Source organism: Vulpes vulpes, chromosome 8, assembly GCF_048418805.1.
Source record: "Vulpes vulpes isolate BD-2025 chromosome 8, VulVul3, whole genome shotgun sequence".
Classification (NCBI taxonomy): domain Eukaryota; kingdom Metazoa; phylum Chordata; class Mammalia; order Carnivora; family Canidae; genus Vulpes; species Vulpes vulpes.
Genome location: NC_132787.1, coordinates 22,290,541 through 22,313,234, shown reverse-complemented (window position 1 = coordinate 22,313,234; position 22,694 = coordinate 22,290,541). Strand labels below are relative to the sequence as shown.

The window sequence follows — 22,694 nt, the reverse complement described above, 5'->3', positions numbered from 1 at the left end:
TTGGCTCAGGTCATGATCCTGCAGTCCTGGGATCAAGTCCCACATCAGGCTCCCCACGTGGAGCCTGCTTCCCCCTCTGCCTATGTCTCTGCCTCTCTCTCTCTCTCTCTCTCTCTCATGAATAAATAAAATCTTAAAAAAAAAAAAATGAAATGACCTGGTCCAACCATTACCAGATGTAGAGTTTCTTCTCTAACAGATTAACAAATAATTAAATCAACCTCTGTGAAATATGTTCAGGAGTTCCGGGATTTCTAATGAAAGCCCACTTCAGTCTGAAGCAGTTATAATAAATAGCTCTTCCTTTGACTGAGCCCCCACCCCCAACTTCCCCTCATGGAAGAACAAGAAAGAAATCTAAGTACACTTGTGTCCAAAGGTCATTTGCATTTGGAAGCCACCTTGACCCCTGGGGCCTCTCTTCTCCAGTCTCTTCCTGAAGTTCCCTCATCATTTTGGTTGGGATCTCCTGTAATACTTTTAAAATGTAACTTAAAGTTAGTTAAAACTAAGACTCCCAAAATGTTAGAGTAGTTGCAATTCTGTATCAGTATTACTGCCCCTGAACCAGATGTTCAATTTCTGTCAATGCAAGCCAATATCAAGCTAGTTCGGGGGGTCAGCCCAAATAATCTTAACAATACAATGTTAATCCATACTGAATTACCTAAATCCATTAAACCCTTTTCCTTGCAATATGAGGAAATGACTTCTTTACCATCTCCTTGTGTATAGAGACTTTATATTGATCCCAGTAGCAATGACCTATTCCATCCTGCTGAGATTGAACTCTGATACTGTCAAGCAACATACTGTTAATTTATTCCAGTCCTGAAGGCTCTATAAATTTGATCATCCTACCAGCAAGGTGTTTATTGACAAAGTAAGTTATATACCATGATAAGGGACAGAGCCCTCTGGCAAGACACAAGAAGTTTTCACTAATACATAGATCCATATAATTAGCATTCCTTTGACTCTAGTGTCACAGGCTTCAATACCATCAAAAAAAAAAATGCCTTACTGATATCTAAATATAATACTTCAACCATGTCTGGCTTTTTATTTTAATTAACAAAAGAAATACAAAGCATCTTGTAGGATGCCTTGGCATCTAGAGAAAATAAATGAAAATTGAGGTTAGTTGCCTGCATGTCACCTAGAAAAGAACATTAAACAAACTTCCATGCCATAGGCAATTGCTAAAATCAGAGGTTGATCAAAGAAACTGATCAAAACTTTTCATCGACCAGCCTAGCTTCCTACACCCCATCAGTAAGGTAAGTCCATAAATTATTCCTTGAAAAGATTATAGATTTCCAAATAATTTAGAATTATTATTCTAAAGGGAGGTTTATACCTTGCTTCACTTATCTGAAAATAAAATTTATATTTAAAAATTGGAGGGATAAGCTCTCTTTATATATGTTTTATAATATTATAATGCCTTTATATGTTTTATATAAATGTTTATGTACTTAAACTTTCAAAACACAAGCTTCATTCTCTAAATATTTGCAATGCTCCTTTTACAAAAACCAAAAGGTAAATAACACAAGGAGACTTCATACATGAGAAGTCTGCAAAACATAGAATATATTTTATGAATATTCATTAAAAGGGGCACAAAACAAGTATACGAGGTGGCTGGATTTGCAAGAAAAAGCCCAAATGTTTCCCTAATATTTCCTTTTCCTTTTAAAATCTTATTTATTTATTCATTTATTTGAGAAAGAGAGAGCACAAGCAGGATGGAGGAGCAGGCTCCCCACAGAGCTGGGAGCTCGATGGCAGGACTCAATCCCATGACCCTGGGATCATGACCTGTGCTGAAGGCAGATGCTTAACTGACTGAGGTACCCAGGTTCCCTCCTAATATATCTTTTAATATTTTCCATAGTCTACGTCTTCATTTAAAAAAGCCAGGGCACCTGGGTGGCTCTGTCGGTTAAGCACCCAACTCTTGATTTAGGTATAGGTCATGATCCCAGGATCCTAGGATCAAGCACCACATCAGCCTCCATGCTCAGTGGGGGAGTCTGTCTGAGAATTCTCTCTCTCTCCTCTTCCCTCTGCCCCCCACAATGTGCATGTGCACACTCACTCTCCCTAAATAAATTGTTAAAAATAAATAAATAAATACAAAAACACATAAGCCTCCTTAATACTCCATTTAAAACAGGAAATTACCCTCACAGCATATAACTTTATAATTACTGACAGTCTACTTTTAGAGACATTTCACCAAAGGAAAGACAGTGAATATTCAGATAAAGGTTCCATTTAAATAAATTGTCATCATCACAACTTCTAATGTCTCTTTGCTAAAGAAGCAGCTGCCAGATGAATAAATGCCTCTGTCCACCATGTTCACAGAACAGTAGGCCCCCTATTCATGAAGGATACCTTCCAAGACCCCCAGTGGATACATGAAACCACAGATAGTACTGAACCCTGTACATACTCAGTTTTCTCCTATACGTACAAACTTATAATAAAGTTTAATATATAAATTTGGCACACTAAGAGATTAACAACAGTAATAAAATAGAACAATTATAACAGTATACTCTAAAGTTAGATGAATGCAGTCTCTCTTTCAAAATATCTTATTGTACTGTACTCACCCTTCTTGTGATGCTATGATAAAACATCTATATTATGAGATGAAATGAGGTAAATGACACAGGCATTGTGACACAGTGTTAAACTATCATTGGCCTTCTGATGATATCTCAGGAGGATCATGTGCTTTGAGACCTTGGTTAATCATGGGTAACTGAAGCCAAGGGAAGCAACTCCAGGGAAAAAAAAGGGGGACTACTGTAACTAGTGTCTGTCTGTCTTTATTTTTTTTCCAAAAAGGAAAACTTTCAACACAGTTTTAGAGTCTGGATGATGTTAGGATTCATTACATTCCATACCAAAGCTTAGAAGATAATAGGAGTTTGGCTCCTATCCTTCTCCCATAGCAGGATCAGGGAAAACCTTTACCTCCCAATTAAAACACAGTAGAAGGAAACTAAATAAGACTTATTTCCCTGGAGCAAAACTAAAATATTTAGTTTTTAGTTTGTCAAACTGTCAAAGGTGTGGACTTTAAAAAGAGAGGGAAAATGCAGATAATTCAGTGATTTGTTATGGATCTATTCAAGCATGACTTAAAATGTTTGCTTTTACTTAAGGTTAAAAAAATTCTGAGCCACTTATCCCATAGGCCCTGTCCTATTACTTACTTGCTACAAAGAGTTGCAGAGTTCCCAGCACAGATACATGTTCCAGATGCAATGCGTGTCTGACCAATAAGTTACAAGCAGAGCTACAATATTACTAAAACTGCAGCTAGATCTGCCTAAATATTTTGCATTTAATTTTGAAGATGTTCAATATTAAATCTTTTATTTTGCCAATAGTAAGAATTGCCAACACTTAAAAACCATTCTGTAATCCCAATGTCATTCTTACCCAGATCCCTTTTAGGTCCATCCACTCTAAATAACTAAGTCCAGGAAGTGTTCTGAAGCATATAGGTGATCTTAGGTGATTTCCAGTAAATGGCATTACTACAAAATGTACATAGAATTCAAAAAACATCACAAATTAATTTTAATCCAGAGAGCTTTCAAGGATTCTATAGTTTTTAAAATATTCTAACAGAAAGTTAAAGTCAGGATGGGATGAGATCCCAGAAAACTATATTTATTGTGTTAATATATCATTTGTCTTCTGGGCAAGTAACTAAAGGTCATTTGTTCTTCATGGCAAGTGTTGAAAATAGTTTACGTTGAAGGTCTAACTTAAAGGAACAATGTGAAACCCCTCAAGCCTAAAATGACCTTTTTATGCCAACACAGATGTCCAAATCTTTTAAAGAAGGGAGCAGTGATGTTTGTACTCTGATTTCTAGTTACTTCAACTCTCTTTTCCTAAATGACTTTGATAGAGATACTAAAATAATTTCCTGCTTTATAGATCTCAGTGTACTTGATCAGCCATCAGAAGCAGGTATCAAAGTTAAATGTCAGACTGAAAGCAGCAAGTTTCCAAGCCTACATTTGTCAAATAAGAAGGAGTTTATAGGAGAGGGATGCATGAGATCAAATTTATTTAGGAGGGTGGTGGTGAGAGGGGCTTCTATTCTCTGAGGTCTAGTGGGCTTCTGGAGGCTGTTTAGGCATCTCACACAGTACGTTGCAGAAACCCAACAAGGCCTAGCCTGAGCATGCCTCCTTCAGAACAGTAAGGGTATGAGGAAAGAAAAATAGAGAAAAAAGGAAATAAGGCTAACAAGGTTGCAGGCTATTTCACTTGACAATAAAACCTTCGTATTTCCAAATGGCTAGGAGCTTTTAGAGATTCTTCCCTCCAGATGTTCAGTAAAACTCAGAATTGTCATATGATGAAAAAGACACATCTATCCGATTAGTATTTACCCATTTTCAGGGGAGAAGTTGGCCATGTTCTTTGCCACCCCAAAGAGGAACTGGGACACCTATAAAGAGAAAAGAAGGCTCTGCTGGAAATATTGGAGTGTATGTTTTCACTTTTTCTTCCATATCAGCTGGGGATGATTTTTCCCTCACATTTTGCTAACCACATATTGCGGTTTCTGCCTGTGGAAAATAACCCACAAATGCACCCAAAAATGTTTTCTAACTTTTAATGTCATACACGAAGACATCTATATTCATTTTATACTGCCCACAGAGACACATGGCAAAATTGATGTTCAAGCCCTAAATGCAAACCTCTCTTGGGTTCACAAGTTCTCCTGCACTTTATGTCAGATTTCATACATTCAGTGTGCTGCTTTGTCACATTTGGGTGGCAAAACAATAGCACAGTAGAGACAGCAATGAAGAGAGAAGAGATCGTTTGTTCTATGGCACAGTTTTCTTTGGGTCACATATTTATCAATACACAGCACAAGAGCATGTATCCAGGGCACGTAGAACAGATTCAGATTTTAGCTTGAACTTGTATGGAGTCCTTAACTAAAGAAAAGAATTGCTTCCTGTAATTTTGCACTGTGGTTTCCCAAGACTGCTTATGAGATGGGCATTGAACATTCAGGGGGTAAAACAAGGAAGAATATAGATTGTTTTTAAGAGTACTTTTAATATCACTTTCCTTTTATTTAATATAGTAAATTAGCCTATTGTCCTTTTGTATGAAGCATTTTCTTTAAAGATGACCGTTAGTACTATGCAAACACATTTTGAGACAGGTATTAAGCCAGTATGCCCGAGTGTGGCTAAAACCCGAACAGCTATTTTTTTCCACTTACACAGGAAAATTCAGGGAAAAATTGGTTACATGGGCAACTAACAGTTTCTTTTGGAATGCTCTCATGGAAATTCAGGCTGTATTTGATACACACACCATATTTTTTTTAATGGTGTTGTGTGGGTGGGTTGGAGGCACATGAAGAGCTTCAAAATCCATATAAATATCCAAAATGGGCATGGAGAAACTCTCTCATTTCCTTTTTATTGTCTATTGCTCATTTGCTAACTTACTTGTAGCGTGATACTCTAATATTCCTTTATGCCTATTTTAACTTAAACATTAGCACCAGCTTCCGAAAACACATGGCTAAAAATGTTATCACCCCCTCAAAAAAGATTTTGAAAATAACAAAATACCAAAGGAGCTGTCACATTCAAAATAAGAGGTAAGACAAGCTTTGCCCTATTCTTTTCCCATCCCAAAGCCAATCAAGATAGACAACCCGACCAACAAACAAAAATCCAATATCTTTTTCTTTCTTCTCTCTTCATGCCAGAGCTGCTGCCTGGGTGGTAGCCACTCAGGCTGGTTTCTGTGCACTTGGAGTGAAGGGAGTAGTTAATGGGGAAATTACAGATGACTCTGTATGGTGGGTTCTCTGATTTACATTTGTGGTAAAACCCAAGGCAACTGATCTGTAACTCTGACTTGAATCGGGCCCTTACATGGAAATTTTTCCAGGCTGTGGCAGCACCTAAATAGGCTTTTGGGTAAGGTTTGGGAGCCTCTCTTCCTATGGTAGCCTCTGCCAGGGTATTTTAGCCTTCTTCATTATACTAATCATGTTCACTCTGAACATCCCTTACCACACCCATCTCCAAAACAATGTTCACTAGTTGCAGGCTGATGTCTGGTTTAAAAAAAAAAAATTCTGAGGCAATGCAAATTGATAAATCTTGGGTCCTGAATTTTAGAAATAATCTTTGAATCAAAAAGTAGAGATGCACAAAAGTCCTCTGGAGTGCACTAGCAACCAAAGCATATTAAATTGACCAGGATAGAAAACCATAAAGGAGAACAATGGGGTAAAGGACACATGGAGGGACAAAGGAATGGATGTATAAAGTTCTGATAAATACTGGATAACATTTCAAATCCACGGCTGTCCAACACAATTAACACTCACTTTAAAAGTATGTAGGTAATGGAACTCAGTCTACCTTCCTTGCACTGTTTTTCCTCATGGCATAAAAAATTGCTTTGTCTTTCACTATTGTAGAAATTTGCTGTTTTATACTCCTAGTAGAATTCTTTTTCTTAAGGTAAATTATGAGCCAGCAAGTCACTACATGTTCAGAATGTATTTGCTGAATTAGGAATGCAACATCTTCACTCCATTTAATTGCTTTAAGGCAATGAAGTATAAATGACTTTGGTTAAGCAAGAGCTACCAGCAGACACATATACTCACCAAATTCTTGGTCATACTGAAATTCTTAAGCTCAAACTAATCAAAAGAGGAAGGAAGAACTACCATCTGTCTCCCCTTCATATTTAGTCTGTTAGCTTCGTATATTTCAAACTGGTTAAAAAGGGCTTCACAACTCAAAGTGCAAATGTACTACCAATGAAAGATCAAGAACTGAAAGAGCTGTTGATTGTGGTAACTAACTAAAATTCAGGTAATAAAGGAAATAAGGGTGCTTTGATTGATTGTTGAGACTCATTCCCCAAATCTAAAAGTCCCTGAAAAGTCTCACCCTCTTTGCTATGAAGCAAAGATAACAACATTTTCCCCCGTAGGAAACACCTTGTGTAAATTAAAATAGATTGTATACTATGGTACATCTATCTCTGAACAACTGCAAATAAATGAAAAAATAGGTTCTAGGCCATAAGGTACAGACCAGTAATGATCCTAAAATGATGAAAAGCAATCATTTCATAGACTTTGGTAGAGTTGCTTTGAAAAGTCAATGATTCAATCCCCTCAAGTATTAATAGAAACAGAGACTCAGGATTATAATAAACTCTTAAGGCCATCTTGTCATTGGCAAGTGATGCTAAACAAAGTTACCATATCTGAAACTCTTCTTGGAATCTACAAGTGATACTTATATATTTTGTTCTTGATACTTTGGATGAAAATTGGCCTTTTATGAAAGAATGGGCTGCAATATAGTTTAGATTTTCTGCTATATACAAGGTCTCATGTTAGATTTGAGATGTAAAGTTTTATGTGTGGATTTTAAATTTTTTTAAGAAAGAATACATTGAAATAAGAAAATTCAAATATGTATGAATGCCATTTAAGTCTTTTGAAGACTTCTTTCCCCTCTCTGCTTCATTAAATAAAATATTTTACCTGGCATGGGCACAACTGATAATAGAGCATGGTTTTTCTCAGTGTTCGATGCTTTTAGCTACTTTACATGTTGGTTTTGCCAAAAGGGCATGGTATCCCAAAGGAATCCAATCTCTTGAATTTCACTAATCTCTCCTACAGCCCCTAATAAATTATATCCTTCTCTACTCTGGGGCTTTATATGGGTGGGGGGGGTGAGGGAGTGGGTCTCATCATTTTCTTCTAATGAGCAATCGTGAAATCTCTAGTTAAAAGTCAGTGTCAGCAGTACTCAGACTTGTCATGATTATCAAAAACAAGGAAAGTCTAAGAAACAGCCACAATCAAGAGAAGCCCAAGAAATATGATATTAAATGTGTTTTCCTGAATGGAATCCTGAACAACAATAAAAAGAATATTAAGGAAAAACTAAGGATATCAGAATAAAATACGGACATTAGTTAATAATAATGTATCAATACTAGTTCATCAATTATAATGTAACTAATGAGCTCTACTAATATAAGATGTTAATAATAGAAGAAACTGTGTGTGGTGGGGTATGAGACAACTCTGTATTGCAACTTTCTATAAAGCTAAAACTCTTCTAAAATAAAACTTTTTTTTTTTAAAGTCAGTGTCAGTAATGATGCAACTGAACCCTCTTTAAATGCAGAACTGGGCAGCCTGGGTGGCTCAGTGGTTTAGCGCTGCCTTCAGCCCAGGGTGTGATCCTGGAGATTCAGGACTGAGTCCCAAGTCAGGCTCCCTGCATGGAGCTCCTTCTTCCTCTGCCTGTGTCTCTACCTCTCTCTCTCTCTCTCTCTCTCTTTGTTCTCATGAATAAATAAATAAAATATTTTTTAAAAAAGCAGAAGAACTTACATCAATTGATAACTACCTCGAGTGTAGAATCTATTGGCTGATGTGAAATAACTAAAAGCTTGATACAAACTCTTTAGAAATAATATTATCTGTTGAGATTCCCTGTCCACAATGAAAATAAATAACTCCAAAGTTCTCATGCTTTAAAAAAGGAAAAATGCATGGATAAACCATACTAATGTGTAGAATGTATACATGGAATGACTAGGTAAGGAAATAACTCCATACTCTTCACCCTACAGCAGACAAGACTAGGCAGAGTAATAAAAAATATATACATAGCTCCTCTTGCATTTATAAAGTATAAAAAGGCAAGATAATCAAGAGACCTGATGGGTTTACTGCTCTCTATAGATCAATTGCCAAGGTAAAAAAAACTGGAATATGTTTTCTAATCCAGACCATCTAATAAAAATGAAAGCAGATAATAATACCTTTGAAACTTTCAAAGTGATTCACATTTATTATTTCATTTTATCCTCACAAATGCAGTCTGAAACAAATAGCATAGATTATTATTATCGCAGTTCATGGCATGGAAAGGCATGGCATATGAAACCTACCATAAGTCATACCATAAATAAGTAACTGAATTCAAATGAGGATCTAGCCCTCCCAACTTCAACCACCCATCTAAACTTGTACCTGAGAGTAGTGTGCTTTCCAGAATTTTTTTTTATTTTAATGTTGTATTTTATAGTGAAATGCATGGCATTCCAAGTGTAACAGAAATCTATATTGAGGCTGTTCCAACATATCACAATCTCCTGTAAAACATAAATGCTAAATGAAATGAAAAAAAGGCATGAGTGTAAAATAAAATTGGTCAATATCATAATGAAAACAAATGTCAAAAAAATACAGTACTGCTTACAGAATTAAGTATAGAATTATTTACAAAAAAAGAATTATTTACAGAATTCAACAAATTTGTCTCCAAATGTATATGACTAGAGTACCATTAACATTGAATCTGCTTATTGCATGCTCTATCATCCTTGCCTTGAAAAGTAATTTATTCCACCATAGCATGGCAGCTTGGAACACTCACTGCTAATCATCTGTCAGTAGCTACTTTTGCTATAAAGTTGTTAACAGAAGAGTTAAAATTCATCTTGTTTTCAATGAACCATTGTCAAGTTAAGGATATCTAGTCACAACCTGACATTTACTCAAGAAACAGTGAAATTCAGTTCTTGTTCAACTAAGTTACAACTAAAAAAGTCATCAGAGTTATTTAGTCATTCAATGACTAAATGACTACTGAGTGTCTTCTGTGGGCACCAGAATAGGGACCCAATATGAATAAAGCACAGCCCCAGTATATTGGGAACTTAGTCTAACAAAAGGAAATCAGTATAATTAGGTACAGAATCACAAGACTTGAAGGGAATATCAAAAACCCTCTTGCTTTTTTGTTGTTTTGGAGGCAGGGAGGGGCAGAGGGAGAGGGAGAGAGAATCTCACGCAGTCTCCACCCTAAGCTCAGAGCCTGACTTGGGGCTTGATCTCACAATCTTGAGATCATGACCTGAACCAAAATCAAGAGTCGGGTGCTCAACCGACTGAGCCACCTACGCGCCCCAGAAACTCTCTTATTCTTATTCCTTTTCCTTCTCCCACTTAGAACTATAAATGAGCCCGAAAGATAATTAAAGTTCTGCGAGTGTTATTCAGAAAAAATAATTCACAAAATGGTCGTTGGGAACATAATTCCAGAGAATTTAACCAGGCTTCATTAGAGTATCAACTAATAATGAATCTGGATATTGATTTATTTTCAGCTTGAGTAAACATTTGAGAACAATGGTTACTTGGAGGTCAACTTCGAGAACAACATAGAAAAGATACAAGTCATTCTAGTTTAGGTTCAAGGATCTGATTAAAGAAAGTATTTTAAGTTGTCAAGTATATCTTATAGGATGCACTATCATCCAATATAGCACCATTCATGAATAACTGCTTATTAACTAATGTAACCATAGAAAGTGTAGATTTGTGAATGAAAGGCAAAAGAACCATGGGATTTGGGGCGGTGTGGTATAGCAAAGCACACAGATCTGTATCTAAAGTGAAGTTCCAACAGAGTCCTTTCCTGGCAAAACAAAGAGGAAGTTGAGTTTTGACTCTGGATAATTTCTAAGTGTTATAAATCATTCTACGTTTTTAAACTATATTTGAGATAAGCATGACGTGCATCCCATAACTTTATTCTATGACAATAAATTCAGTTGTGGAATATGCCACAATGATCTAAACTGTTCAAGAGAGAACAAACTTGAGACAGTCTAATGTCATAACTAAACAGAGCTAAGTTGAAGAACAATCATCTCCATAATCCTTGATCCAAAAAGTGTTGTGGGGGGAAAGGGAGAGGTAGTAGAATTCCAAAATCTTAATAATTGCAACTTCTGCTCATTTTCAAGCAACTCTTAAACAAGCAAAAATACCTATAAAGAAGAGTAATGCCTAAACATCAAGAGGTTACTTAAAGTTTACGTAAACTTTGAAAAAGTCAAATGGGGCTATAGATCCTTAGAGACATGGTCTGCCTCTGTCTTTTCTGGCTTTAACTATATGGCAAATAACAATAATTAGAAAAAGTGCCATTCATTTTTAACACTTCTCTCAGATCCTTCCTTATCACCTAAAAATTAACCAGCTTCACTGTTAGGTCTGAGGAAGTGAGAATTCCAGGAATTTTGACTGTCTGGCTCAGTGTACCCAAGCTTCACAATTTCCAGGTAACTTATGTAATGTTATTGGGAGTAGCAGAAGAGAAACAAAACAACTGTGCAAAAAGCCTTAAGGGATTTTTCTCTTTGGCTGGTTAAAATGTTCAGAATTATTTAAGAGCTGGAAAAGGAACAATAAACCACACCCTCAAAGAGCTCCAGTCTGAATTCCACCATTAGTTTATACCAGGTTTTCTAATCCAAAATGTTAGTGTATTAATGAGAACAAAAGAAAAGAGCACCCAAAGAATGTGCCGGTGTAATCTGGGCTTGTCTGAAATCAAACTTCTGAAACATAATTTGGTTAAAGAACGTAGACTAAGTTTATGACTTTGCACCTTGCTCTTTATGAATATACAAGTTCTCTTGGCTTCCTCCCAAAGTACAAAAGCTCATCTCTCCACTATTTGTGGTTTCTACAAGCACCACTAGGCATGGAATTTGTTATGACACAGAGCTGTTCTGGACCTCATACTAGAGGAAGCTGTGAAAAAACCATCTTACCTATAACATAGTCCTTTAGCAAAGACACTGAAGACAACTCAGTGATGCCACTGTAGAGAATATCCATGAACATTTATGACCACAGAAGTTTTAGAACATGTGAAAGACAATAAGATGTATTCAGATTGTCACTGTTTACAAAATTGCTGGAATCCCTCTCTCCAAAATATTACTTGTTGAAGATATATTTCTACTTGCCACAAAAAAGTAGAAGTTTTTTTTTTTTAATTTTATTTATTTATTCATGAGAATACACAGAGAGGAGAGACAGAAGCAGAGACACAGGCAGAGGGAGAAGCAGGCTCCATCTAGGGAACCTGATGTGGGACTTGATCCGGAATCTCCAGGATCACACCCTGGGCTGCAAGCAGCACTAAACTGCTAAGCCACCCAGGCTGCCCAAAAGTAGAAGTTTTTTAATGTTTTTTTTTAAATGAAGTTCCTATGTTTCACCTTATAAACTACAATAGAATCATCCTAGACTCCCAAAGTGGGCAAGGAGGTAAAGGATTGGTTTCAGAGCCTGATAGGATATGAACAAGAGCCTTCTGGTAATGACACTGCAAAGGGCCTTTGTCCCAATGTTTGGGGATTTATTCATTGGCCCCTTGTCACATGCCAGGCATCATTTTCAGTGTTTCATATGGATGACTTCTGTCAAGACTCACATTAGACTAATAAAGTAAGTAATATTAATACCATCATTTTACTGGTATGGAAACAAAATCTAAGGGAGAATGAGAAACTTTCCAAAGATCCAATAAGTCAGTGGACAGCTAGGATTCCAACTCCGATGACCTGACTCCCAGTCATGCTCTTTGCCCTTCTGCTGCACTGCCCCTATCAAATGAGCTTACACTCTTTCCAACCCTCTCTTTCTTAAAGGAGCATAAGCATGGCCAACAGTAAAGAGCTGAGTGTGATCCTGATTTGTTCTGCTTCAGTAAAATATTAATTCCAAACAGACAGTAATAATTTCTCAGAATCCCCCCAGCTTCATTCATTCAACAATTTGACAAATATTTACTGACTGCCTTTTATCTATGAACAAAATTGATGAATACATAATCTCTCCCCAAAAAGAGTTTACAATCCATTACTTAAAAAGGTCTATACACATAATTGAAATAAATGAAATGAATTGCAGAGTCAGATCATTACATTCATGTGCCTAGATCTTTACCAAGAGCTTAAAATCAATACACACTGAATACTGGCTCACAAATCTTTGCATGAACTGGCCTATTCCCACTTCTTTCAGGGCCATCTTTTACTACTGCCCTTCCCTCTCCCCAGGCTGAGTATGCTGCAACACTTGACCTCTTTCTCATTCTTAAACTCACCAAGATTTCTCCTGTCTCAGGACCTTTGTTCCTTTTCCCTCCTTTCCCAGATTTTCCTATGGCTGGCTCCTCCTTTGCATTCAAGTCACAGCCTACTAGCACCTTTCCAAAGAGGCTCACTCTAAACCACTCAACCTGATCTGGCCTACACTCTCCACCTTCTCACCCCAAGTATAGTTCTATCACAATTATCTCGTTGTATTCACACAGCATGTGTTGCCTTCAGAAATGAAGTGTTCTTAAATTTTATTGACTTGCTTATGGTCTGCAACCCCATCCTCATCCAGAAAGCAAGGCCCACAAGCCAAGGAGCCTTGTTCTAATCTCCTGAACAAGAAAGCTTTCACAAAGTTAACAGCATGAGATACAGATTTTAACAGGGATGTGACATCTCTGCCAAGATGGGGCAAGAAGCACTGCAAAGAGAGGGAGTAACACAAGCAAATACACAGAGGAGAAAAATCTGGAGCATGTTCAAGAAACATGGAATAATCTACTTTGGATGGTATACATCCAAATATTTTAAAAGTAGATTGAATTAATATCATGGTGGGTCTTCAATGTCAGAAGGAAAACTCCTGTGGGTAGTAGAGAGCCACAGAATATTTCTCAGTAAGGAAGTGACATGGGCAAAGCATAGCATAGCATTAGAAAGATTAAAGCCTAATTTAATAGTCCAGACAAAGGATACAAATAATATTTTAAGTCACTCTGATAAAACACTAAAACTCTTTGCCTTTTTTTTTTTTTTTTAAATAGAAGACTCCCAAGAGAGAACAGGAAGAGAACTATGAACTTAGTGCTGCTAACCACTGGAACAGAAAGTACAATGTTACAAAGTATAAAGTTGAACATAATGATGAAATTTGTTTCTCTAATATCTGTTCAAAAGCCTTTTGCAAAATAAACACAGATTTTATTATATCAAACCACCCAAAGTGACTCATCTCTTTGGAAATGTGTCTCTGGCATCTTCTGTCCTCAGGCTTCAAATTCTTTCAGAAAATCAAGCAGATTAGTGGCCTGATGACAGGACAGAAGTCAGAACTTGAAATTCTAAATTCACCTCTGCCACTGACTTGCTGTCCTGACATGGAACTTTATATCATTTTTGCATTTGTAAAATATCTACATATGATGGGTGTTTAATAAATCAACGAATCAGTGACTAGGAAGTAATATGCATTTTCAAAATAATCACACTAATACATTGAGATGTATTTACAGACTTGTAATGAAGTCACTTAAGAAGTATTCTTGAATTATCCTGTGCTTATTTATTTCACAATTAGGCAGTGAAGATAGAAATATTCACATGAATGCATACATGTATGAATGTGTGTGTATCTTAGAAACAGTGGCTTTGTCCTTAAAAATTCCCAGATAACAAAATCGAAAAAAAGTTTCTTTTTAAAAGACATGATGATATAAACACTAGAAAGTTTAAAATAACACTTGTATAAACTGTTTGAATTGAAGAGAAAAAAAAACACCCCAAAAGAGTTTTGTCAGAATAAAAAGGAAACAAGTCCCAAATCCTGACAGCAACATAAAAGCCAAATTCTCCCCCTTCCTTTCATAATGGCTTTTCTATTGAGCTTCATTTTGACCTTTCATTACTTTCCCAACATTGAAGAATATTGCCTTTCAAAATTCTCCATTTCTCTGCTGGCTGTACTATTATTCCTTCTCCCATTGTTAGGAGTTCTTAGCTACCGGTGCCCCAATATGAAATACACAATCTTTGGTTTCTCCCTAACAAATATAAACCAGCATTTTTACACACTTTCCAGTTTAAATTCATACCCTGCATAAAGAAGAAAGATAATCATAGAGCCATAAACATGCCAAGGAACAGAAAACAGAAAAGTTGGTGATCTATTTGCTAGAAAAGCAGCAATCTATCTTATAATCAATCTAGAGCCAACACACCCTTCCCCCCTCGGCTGCAAAAGGATGTGTGTGTATGAAAGAACTCAAACAGCCCTTAATTCATTAGTCAGAGCTTGGAGGGTGGACCAACAGCATGATCTGATTGATAAAGTTTCATTACAAATTAGCCCATATCTTTGATGAAAACAAGCAAGGCAGAGACTGTACCATAATTTTATCCTCATAAATTAGTCAACCAGACAAACACTAAACAGAGCTTGCCACATGAGGGGCAAACTAATTTAATTAATTCATACACAACACCTCATTAAGAGCAGTTGTAGCACTAAGGTTGTGATCTTGTTGAGTTTGCACTGTTTTTCAAAAGAAAGATGTCCACTTAGTTGTCAGGGATGAGGGGCCAAGATAGAGGCAAGATATATGTCTTTGTGTATTCTTTCAATTGGGAAGATCTAGTACAGGGAAGAATGACAAACAAGTTCTCTATTCCCACAACCCAAACCAGCATATACAAGACTTTTAACATAAATGTTCATTTTAATGGACAGATCACATTTTGCTTTTGCTTTTGTTACGTGTTCCATTCTTTCATGTAGTAATGAAAACAAATACATTTCTTCACTGGCACAGTATAATTCTTACTTGATAAGGTAAATAAAAAGAAGAAGAAGAAAGAGGGAGGAAAGAAGAAGGAAGGAAGGAAGGGAGAAAGGAAGGAAGAAGAAAGAAAGAAAATAAATTGTTTGTAAAGATTACTATAAATTGTTCTAGGTATTCCTGGGGAAGGAGGCATATACAATTCTCTCTAATGTCTTCACATCCTGAAAAGAATTCTTTACCTTCCATAGGTTCCCAAGACTTAATACTTAAAAACAGTTTTCTTGGCTGCAGCTAAGCACCTCTCAATACCCTGACTGATCTATCTAATATTTACTTCTTTTTTTATAACCTCTTAAAAACACAGTTCTGCCTTATAAATTCATGGGGCAAGGTCTTGGTTTCTAAATACCATTCTCCAGTGGCATATTGCTACAAATAAGGGAACTCTTTGATATAGCCAATACCAATGATGGACCAGGAAAACTAGAAGGTGAGCCTGGAACAACTTTTACCAGAAAATAAGAAAGTGCTAAAAAAAAAAAATTATAAGGGTATGGCAATACTTACAGCTTTAATACATCAAGTGACAGGCAGTATGAATTGTACAGGGTATCCAGATTCTCCTTGTAACTTAGCTCTGACTTGGCATTGAAAAATGGATTAGGTTTTCATACTTTTTGTAGGTTGTATAACAATTGTACAATGTGAATAGAATAAAATAAATGCATGTAAAATAGAAAAAAAAAAAGGAATCAACCTGATGAGTTCCCAAGGACCAAAAGAGAAACAATTTGAGCAACAAAAAAGAAAAGAAATTATTAGACCATAACCATAAAATAAAAATAAATATCCATGACCCCAAAATGATAGAATTAATGAAAGTTTTGATAAAAATTAGTCACTGAATATAGAAATAAATGAAGAAGAAGGAACAGCTCTTCCTCACAGAGAAGTTCCAAATAAATATAAGGAAAAAGGGAAATACAAAATTACCATCAGAACACTACAGTAATAATTGTTGCAAGCAAAATTCACTGATGGGTACTATAATTAGTGGGCAAAAGTTGAAGAAATACAACATTTGCACAGTCTCTTGTATTTCTCTCAAGATATTTCTTAATTCACCAGGAAAAACAATAAATTTACAAGGGATAAATGTAGCCAATAGCACCTTAACAACGTGACCAAGGCTAGCACAAACGTAGTGTCCTAAAACAAAATGTGCCCCCTTCATGTGGGTTCCTGAGAAAAACACATCACTTCTGCAGAATTCTAGCCAAAAATGCATATCCTCCCTCTGATCAAGGGAAATCAACCCAAATTGAGACACATTCAACAAAATATGGATCATTACTCATCAAAGTTCAAGGTCATAAGAGACAAAGAAAAGTTGAAGAATTGTCACATCTTAGAGGAGACTGTTGCATCTTACAACAGCTAAATGCAATGAGTGATTCTAGATTGGGTCTTGGATCAGAAAAGTAACATTAGTAAGAAAATTAGTGAAATTAGAATAAGGTCTATATTTAGTAATAGGATTGTATCAATGTTAATTTCCTAGTTTTGATTATTATACTATGGTTAGGGAAGTCGTTAAGATTAGCAGAAGCTGGATGAAGGATGCAAGTAAAATCTACCATTCTCTGTGATTATAAAATCATTTCAAAATAAGTTTTAAAAAAATCATAGGTCAAAAGGAAGAGAGGATAGTGTAAGGGACTCTAAAATGAGGCTAATCAAACTCACTATATTACCACCACAGTCTAAGTGAACAGTTGAGGCTGAACAACAACATTTTGAGTTCCCCAAATTAGAAACTGAAAGTTTTCTCCAATTAAATTACAGGGAAAGATATAATAAATGTTTTATTTTCTTTATTTAATTCCCTGTGGCTTTGCTTCATAGCAGTCTTTTTAATTTAATTAATAACTAGTTGAGTTAATTTAGCCATTTTATAGTCTAATTTTCTTTTAGAGCTATTCTGATCATTATGGCACAATTTAATAATTTCAACACTTATGTCTTTAAACTATGAATTTATCAGACTCTAGGCCATGTCAGCAGTTCCACTGTGCTTATTTTTATGGACTAAATGGTTAGTCTTCTAAATATTAGCCCCAGGACAGACTTTAAGGTCTTGAAAATAGTACCTTCAAAATATCAATGTGGACATTTAAAAAAATTTAAAAATTACAGGCCACTAAAAGGACTTTCACTTAAACCTACACCTAACTTACAGGTATATTTCTAAAAGTAAAAATAATTATCAACAGGGGCACCTGGCTGGGTCAGCAAGTAGAGCATGTGACTCTTGATCTTGGGGCTATGAGTTCAAGCCCCATGTTCAGCATGGAGCCAAAAATGGGGAAAGAAAAGAAAAGAAAGAAAAGAAAAGGAAAGAAAAGGAAAGGAAAGAAAAAAAGGAAAGGAAAAAAGAAAAGAAAGAAAAGAAAAGAAAAAAGAAAAAAGAAAAGAAACAAAAGAAAAAAGAAAAGAAAAGGAAAAAATAGTTACCAACAAAATACACAAAAGTGACTATTCCATACAAATACAAGCATCGCACAATCTCTTTCATGACTAACCTAAAATATAAAGTATATGCACATTATTTATCTACCATGTTTCCAAAATTGGTATCAAATGCAAAAATAATAGAGAACTATGAAAATAAATTATGTACATAAACACTCCTCATTCCTTTTGCTCACAATTGCTAATGATGTGAACTCTACCTCTTTTTCTTAAACAAAGCCTGATCTTTTTTGACTTCATATCTACCTTGAAGAGTAGATTAAAAAGCCTAACAAACTGAGCCTCAAGCAAATCCAAACAAGGTGCAATTACAATATTTCTAACCACCCTGGCTGCTCTCACTTTTTTTTTCATACTGCATCTAAGATAAGATGAGGTGCAGGTGAGAAAAAAAGATCAAAACTATTTAAAGTATTACCTCTCAATCCTGGGGGTTGCAAATTGTGCATAGAGAGGAGGCAATACATATAAGGAGAGACAAAAAACAGAATCTTAGTGGGAGATTTCAAGATTTACTTGTAGCATTAGTAAAACACTTTTTGAGATCTGAATATGTCATAAACCGATGCCTAAGTCTGGATAAGACAAGAAAATCCCATTGTGCCTACTTGTTCTTGTTTTTCTTTCTTTTTTTTTTAAGCTTCAGAAATAACTGTTCAAATTGCTAAATTAGATCAATACCTGTATAATATCAGTATTGAGCTTGAACAAGAAGCTTGCAATGTGCAAAACTTTGAGTTATATCTGGAACAAACAAAGAAGCCATAGAAACAAAAGAGACAGTGAGGTGAAAACTAGCTGGAGGAATTCAATCAATAGAAGAGATGTCATGAAAATTAAAAATAAGAAAAAGGTGGTAGTTTCTTGAGATGTTACTGAATTATGTAACAATTTTTTTAAAGATTTTATTTATTTATTCATGAGAGGCACAGAGAGAGAGAGAGAGAGAGAGAGAGGCAGAGATACAGGCAGAGGAGAAAGCAGGCTCCATGCAGGGAGCCTGACGTGGGACTCGACCCTGGGTCTCCAGGATCACACCCTGGGCTGAAGGCAGTGCTAAACCACTGAGCCACCCGGGCTGCTCTGTAACAATTTTTTTAAAAGTAAGAAGAGTCCATATGCATCATGCTTTTAGCATGGAACTTCTTTTAAATATGTCCATATTTAGCCATGAGGTAGATAAACCTAAGCATAAGAGCTTTGTAAACACACCCAGAGACAACAGGTGCTCTAATAACAAGAAACTACTCACATCGTCACACCACTGTTACGCAGCTGAGTTTGTCAACATCTGAGGCAACCAACCGGCCAAGTGGATCAAAAGTAATTCTTGTCTTTAGTTTACAGGCAATTATTAACACAACTTCTCAAATATATATATGCACCATCCATGAGTCTACCAATTTTTATGTAAAATACTGTCCTAATTGTATGTCATTAAGATTAAAATTGTAGCACTCCTATACCTGGAAGGTCAAGGGTAATTTCTCCAAACACACACCACTATATTCCTAGCACTTCCTACCTTCCCTTTCTCTCAATCCCTTTCTATAGCTCTATCCAGCCCAGCTGAGGCACACATTTATTGAGTACAGTAAATGCACTGTTCTAAACATTTCAGCCATATTTATGATTATTATCATCAGAAGAATATTATGAGTTAATTTCAGTTATTACACATGAGGAAACTGAGATATAAAAGTGTTAAGCAAATCACCCAAGGTAAATAAATTCTCAAGCTGGGATTAAATTTGGATTTTGGGTCCCACATCTGATACTCTTTTTCTCTTTCTCTTTTAGTGAAGAATAGTTGACACACATTTACATTAGTTTCAGGTGTATAACATAGTGATTAACCAAGTCTAGACATCACACTATGCTCACCACAAGTGGAGCTACCATCTGTCACCATACAATACTGTTACAATGAAATCCACTCTATTCCCTATGCTGTCCTTTTCTTTCATTCCTGTGACTTATTCATTCCATAACTGTAACTCCACTTCACCCATTTTGTCCATTCCCCACCCACTCCCACCCCCAAAGCTGATATTCTCAATCCTCTACTGTCTCTTTAGTAGTTTGGGGAACTTTTAAATGTTATCTTTTGGAGTAGATGAATGGTGCCAACACATGACTCACATAATTCACCATGGGTTTCAAGCACTAAAAGCCCTTCCCACTTCTTTCTCTCTCATAAAAACCCCTGATGTAGTCCCTAGACCTTTGGGCCCTGAGCCTTTAACTCACTGCCACTTCTGGTTAGGCCTGTCCTTACTTCTTCAGTCCATTTCCATAGGATGGATTTCCTGATTCCTATCTCCTCGATCCCTGAATTAGTGTGGTATTTTTCTTACCCCATCTGTTTAGTTTCTATGGATAATTAAAGTTATAAAATATAAGAAAATAAAGAGCTAGTTATTATTCATCGGAAAACTCAGAACTAGTAAAAACAACAACAAAAAACGTTGGGGTGTTAATTAGTTTAACGACTTCAAGTAGCACATAAAATATATTTTCTAAATGTGTATATCATATTTCATGTGCAAATGAAAGGATGTAAAATTGGAGTTTGTTGGGACAGTACTCTTACATAATACTTCTGATTCACACCATAAGTGGAAGTTATGAGAAATTAGAATATATATTATGATACATTCATAGGCTGACCTACTAACCAAATTTTGGTTCAGGTAGATGTTTCTAAAATTCCATAGGTGTAAAAATCTGTTTTATTCCAGTTCTGGGCACAGAAACTAATGGCTTTATTTTGAAGAATGTACACATTTGAGAATCTGATAAAGGCTATGATTAATATTCTCCCCAAAAAAGTACATACACCTAAAATTTTACACACAATTTCATAGAATCCATAAACCCCTGAATGTCATCCATGGACTCTAGTTTAAGAGCTCCTATCCAAGGCATAAACAGAATACAGAAGTGCACACCTCAGAATGACAACATTTACAAAGTTCATTTGTGTATCATTTTTCCTTTTAATATGAACCATAATTCTTAATAGATATAATTTTTATTAACAGTGATTTCATGAGGACAATGCCTCCAAATCTAATCTTAATGATACTTTTTAGACCACAAGCATTTTATAATTTTTTCATATAGAAAACTTACTCTGCATTTCATTTGGGGTCCAAAGTCCAGCCCATTCAGGGAAAAACTATTATCACCCTGATGTATATCCATCCAGATTCTTTGTGTGCAAACAGAGAAGCAGCATCAGGCATGCATCCTCGTCTCCTGCCTGTCATCCACCCAGAGGGCTTGTCCACCAAAGCTATGGAAGTAGATATGAGTCTAGCAATTCTCCAAACAGTGCAGCTTCCTGAGTGTTCCTCCTGATGTGAATATCCTGCATTTTTATGAGAATTTATGGGAATTTTAAGAGTAATTTGACTCCAGACTATGTTTACTTTAGAAATAGACTTTAGAACTTTTCCTCTTAGACCAATAACAATGATAATAATAATAATATAGCAGCAACACTTCCAAATGTGACCAAAAACATTAATAGGATCATAGTATACTTTTTGTAATCTGTCACTTCATAGTAGAAGATAAAAATCTTTACATGCCAATAGTTACATTTCCCCAGGATTATTTTTAATAAATGTATACTTCATCAAGAATTTTAAAATATGAAAATGAACAAAAATGCTCCAAGATGTATATGTTTACAAAATTGCCTCAGAGAAACAATCTACAGATTCAATGCACTCCCTATCAAAATAACAATAGCATTTTTAACAGAACTAGAATACTAATATTTGTATAGAGCCACAAGAGATCCCAAATAGCCAAAGCAATCTTGAGAAAGAAGCACAAAGCTAGAGGTATCCCAATCCCAAATTTCGAGATATACTACAATGCTATAGTAATTAAAACAGTATGGTGCTGGCACAAAAACAGATACAGAGATAAAAGGAACAGAATAGACAGCCCAGAAATAAATCCACATTTATAAGGCCAATTCATTTATGACAGAAGCAAGAATATACAATGAGGAAAAGACAGTCTCTTCAATAAATGGTATGAGAAAACTGAACAACACATGCAAAAGGAGGAAACTGGACCATTTTCTTATATTATACACAAAAATAAACTCAAAATGTATTAAGGACCTATGTCAGGCCTCACACCATACAACTCCTAGAAGAAACATAGGCAGGATCCCTTTGACATCAGTTTTAGCAACATTTTTCTAAATATGTCTCCTGAGGCAAGGGAAACAAAAGCAAAAATAAACTCTTAGGACTATATCCCCCCAAAAAGCTTTTGCAAAGTAAAGAAAACCATCAACAAAATTAAAAAGGCAATCTGCTGACTGGGAAAAGATATTTGCAAATGACGTATCTGATAAGAGGTAAATATCCAAAATATATGAAGCACTGAAACAACTCAGCAGCAATGATAATAATAACAATAATCCAATTTAAAAAGGGGCAGAGGACCTGAATAGACATTTTGTCCAAAGAAGACATACAGTTGGCCAACAGACATATGGAAAGATGCTCAACATCACTCATCATCAGGGAGATGCAAATCAAAACCACAATGAGATACCACCTTACACCTGGCAGAGTGGCTAGTATCAAAAAGACAGTAAAT

At 35.8% G+C, this 22,694-nt stretch overlaps 1 protein-coding gene across 32 annotated transcripts in view; it reads right to left on the bottom strand.

Moving 5' to 3' along the window:
* Nucleotides 1-22,694, bottom strand: part of SOX5 (SRY-box transcription factor 5) — a 995,306-nt gene that overhangs the window by 919,754 nt on the left and 52,858 nt on the right. The window contains exon 2 of one of the 32 annotated variants that reach the window (XM_072765751.1): nucleotides 4,434-4,492. The exons of 30 other annotated variants lie outside the window; for them this stretch is intronic. The gene's annotated coding sequence lies outside the window, so the exon portion shown is untranslated. Of the gene's footprint in view, nucleotides 1-4,433; nucleotides 4,494-22,694 lie in introns of those variants that run through there. One more of the 32 variants, XM_072765772.1, reaches the window with a different exon arrangement.